Below are 4304 nucleotides of genomic sequence, written 5' to 3'. Positions count from 1 at the left end.
GGGACAGAAAATTCTCTCAGTAAAGAGCCAGATCAAAAAAGCACCAGCCATGGTGGCCTGTAGAATCTGTCATGCTGTCCAGCTCTGCCTCTCTCATACAGAAGTGGTACTAGACTATGGGACATACACGAGCACTGGCTACGCTAAGATAGAACTATAATTATGAATATAGAAATATGAATTCTATTGGATTCATTTTCTCATATTATTAAATGCTAGTCTTCTTTTAATTTGTTTTATTCTATAAATAAAACTGTAAAACTCACGTCAGTGAGATGGCTCAGTGGGTAGAAGAGCATGGTGCCAAACCAGACGACTGGAGCTGGATCCTTGTGATATACATGATGGAAGGAGAGAACTGACTACCACAAGTTATCCTGAGAACCACATACGACCTGTATCATGTGTGTGTATCACACACACACACACACACACACACACACACACACACAAATAAATAAATAAATAAATAAATAAATAAATAAATGTCATCAATGGGATAAAATAAAAATAAAATTGTCCACAGGGAGGTTCACTACCTCCTCAGACACCAAGCACACATACAGGGCACAGATGTAAACAAATAAAATAATAAAAATAAATCTTAAAAATAAAATCATATGATTCATTCTCTGCCTGTAGCTACAAATCACAAACACACACCTGACGGCAGGCTGTACTTGGTCCATGGTCAAAGCACAGGTCAAAACGGAGTAAACTGTTAAGGGCTGAGACTGCAGCTCAGCTGGGAGAGCATTGCCTAAGATTTGTTTATTTTACTGTGTGTGTATGAATGCTCTGTCTGCACCATGCATGGATGAAGCCCTGGGTTCAGTTCCTAGCACTGCCTAGAGTAGATGTGGTGGCACATACCTACAGACCCAGCACTCAAGAGGTCGAGCTGTCCTCAGCTATATCCTTAAGGCCAGCCTGGGCGAGATCAGACCCTATCTCAAGAAAGCAAGCAGAGGAGCTGGAGAGATGATTCCGTGGTTAAGAGAACTTGTTGCTTTTGCTGAGGACTGAGGTTTAATTCCCAGCTCCTACCTGCAGGTTCACAGCTGGTTCACTAATTCCAGTCCGAGGGTATCCAATGAGCTCTTCTGACCTCCAAGAGCACCAGGTACAAATATTACCCATGAATGATGCAGACAATGCGTTCACACACATGCAATAAAATAAACAATTCTTAGGAAGAAAAGGAGGGACGGAGGGAGGGAGGGACGGAGGGACGGAGGGACGGAGGGACAGAGGGACAGAGGGACGGAGGGAGGGAAGAGAGGGAGATAAGGACGAAGGGGAAATGCATAGCAAATGAGATCAAGTGTGTTCCTTTCCCTTCCCATCATCCATTAGCTGTGCACCTGATATGTACATGGCTGTGGTGCCCACGGTTGCTGAATTGTGCTGATATACGACATATTTACTGAGTAAAAATTCCTGAGTAGATCCCCACACTGAGTCAGATAAGCATCTGCCATGAAGTGCCCAGGCCCCTGAAAATGATCGGCTCTACACTGCAGAGCGTATTTCAAAGGCAAAGGAACACAGCCACTGTGCCTGCTCCTTGCGGCGTTTCTAAACATCCAAAACTTTGTTATTTCCAAACAAAATGTCTCAGACAAGGCAGAGCACACATTCCTCGCTTGGCGTTACGTACCCACGGTGCCAAGTCTGAAATAACCAAAGCTGCTTTTGAGTAATCTAAAGACAAAAAAGAAAGTATTTGAAAAATTTCTGAGCTGCAGGGGGGGAAATGGTGGGTTTTTCCACCTTTAGATAATTCTGAAATGGGTAAGAGGAGTTACATTTTCTTTTCAAAATAAAGCCATTTTAGACTGAGGGAGACAAGAGCCATGGCGATCCTGCATGGGTTCCATTAATAGCTCAGGAGACCAGGAATTTGGGGGCTGGAATCAGAAAACTTGTGTTTCCAGCAGGACAATGTCCCAGTTTAAAAAAAAAAAAAAGTGGCACACACCTTTAATCCTTTAATCCTAGCATTCTGGAGGCAGAGCTAGGCAGATCTCTATGAGTTAGAGACCAGCCTGGTCTGATGTGGGATTCCCTCTGTATGCTATGAATACCATTGGTTAATAAAGAAGCTGCTTTGGGCCTATTGCAGTGCAGAATAGGGCAAGGCAGGAATTCCAAGTAGATAGAGGAGGAGAGAGTAGGCAGAGTCAAGAAGAAGCCATGTAGCCATTGCAGGAGACAGATGCCAGACACCAGACAGAACCTTACCAGTAGGCCACAACCACGTGGCAATACACAGATTAATAGAAATGGGTTAATTTAAGATATAAGAGATATAAAAAAGAGTGGGCTAATAGGCCAAGCAGTGTTGTAATAATGCAGTTTCTATGTAATTATTTCGGGTCTGGGAGGCCAGAAAACAAATGAGCTGCCTCCATCTACACTGGTCTACAAAAGGTAGTTCCAGGACAGGCTCCAAAGCTACACAGAGAAACCCTGTCTCAAACAAGCATACAAACAAAGCAAATACTCAGCGGGCTATGGAATATCACCACCACATTGAATGAAGTCTTTCCTACTGAGTGTCCCCATCAACCTGCACTAGGAAGTCAGCAAGCAGAGGTACCCCACCTAGAAGGAAATCAGGTGGCAAGGTCTATGTTGAGGCTGGGTGTCAGGACTCAAGCAGAGTGAGGAAGGAGCAGCCACCACGGGAGGTCAAGGGTGACCAGGGCTCTGATGTAAGAAAAAAGTCAGGAAGGATTTGTAAGCATGCAAATAGAAACAACAGATACCTGTGTTGTGAAATTAGAACTGGGGGCATCCATGTACCTCATGGCTGTCAACACATAACAGATGAGATTCAAGTATAGATATGCTTTGCTGTCGAGAGAATTTGTGCTGAAATGCAGTCCCAGTGTGGAAGGGATAAAGTGAGACAGCATCTGGGCTTGATCACCCCAGTTATCATTCCCAACCACCGACGTTAGCCACAGGCACGGAACCAGGTAGAACACAAAGCAAATAACAGGGAATCCTGACCCTTGCCTGGCCCCATGTCCATGGGAAGGACCACCTATGTTCCTGGGAGGTCTGCCTTCCGCAGCTAACCCTCTCTGGAAACACCTCACAGACATTCCCAGAAGTGTGTTTCCTAGTGGATCCTAAATCCAGTCAAATTAAAAATGAAGACTGTTATTCATTTCATTCAGCAGAGTTCATTCTCCAACCCAACTTCTCCACATCGAGAAAAGGGGGTGGAAAGACCGTAAGAGGCAAAGGAGCAGGAAATCTGCATATAGAGCGTGTCCCCTAGAAATGACAGGGAAATCTAATTCATGTTAACCCCACCCACATTGACTGCCTGAACAAGACCTGAACAAGGACAACACCAATAGACATTCTAACACAGAAGGGGGGAGTTTCCTGGGACCCCACCCCTAGGTAAAGGCAATAAGGAATGTTAAGAACAGGAGAAACAGTTTTCCCCAGGGATGAACCCTCTAATTGGTTATCCAATACCAGTTGGTCAGCCCTGAAATCATGTACATACAAGTAACACTAAATGGACTGAGCAAGTTGCATGCATGTACTTATGCATGGGGAGGCATGCACACATGTGTATGTGTTTGCATGTGTGTGTGTTGCCGTGTACATGGGGAAGTTGGAGAAAACCTTGCAGGTATCAGTTCTCTCCTTCCATCTTGAGGTTCCTGGGAATAGAACACCGGGCATCAGGCTTGGCAGTAAGTGGCTTTACCCATTGAGCCATCTCACCAGCCCTGTTTTAGCTAATACTAGTGAGCAGAAGTGACATAATCATTTTGCCTTTAGAGAAGTCTGATTTGAGCAAAAGATGGATTTCCATCTCCTTTTCAAAATAAACCAAGCTGAGGCTGAAACTTGGAAAAAGGGGGCCCCAGAAATCCCTCCCAGAGCGCATTTAACATTTAAAAGTCAGGTATGTAATTCACTACTGCTCCTCTTTTGGTTTTTGAGTTTTTGCTGCCGTGCTGTGTTGTATTGCTTTGCTTTGCTGAGGGGCTGGCGGTTCAACCCTGTCTTGGATAAACTATAAGCTTAGATGGATCCTATGTGGCGTTGGATCTACCCTGTCTCCTTTAGACACATGACATTACAGAAAAATACATTCTTGCAGAGTTAATCCATTGTCCTGATGGTTTTGATTAACATGGAATCGTGCAGTTTATCATAAATAGTTTGTCAGCTGATGAACTGATCTCTTTTTTTTTTTTTTTTTTTTTGGTTTTTGGTTTTGGTTTTTCAAGACAGAATTTTGCTGTAGTTTTGAAGCCTGTCCTGGAACT

This window comes from Alexandromys fortis, unplaced genomic scaffold, assembly GCF_014885135.2.
Source record: "Alexandromys fortis isolate MF-2015 unplaced genomic scaffold, M_Fortis_MF-2015_v1.1 scaffold_62, whole genome shotgun sequence".
Classification (NCBI taxonomy): domain Eukaryota; kingdom Metazoa; phylum Chordata; class Mammalia; order Rodentia; family Cricetidae; genus Alexandromys; species Alexandromys fortis.
The sequence above is the reverse complement of the archived record's forward strand: the minus strand, read 5'-3'. Positions refer to the sequence as shown.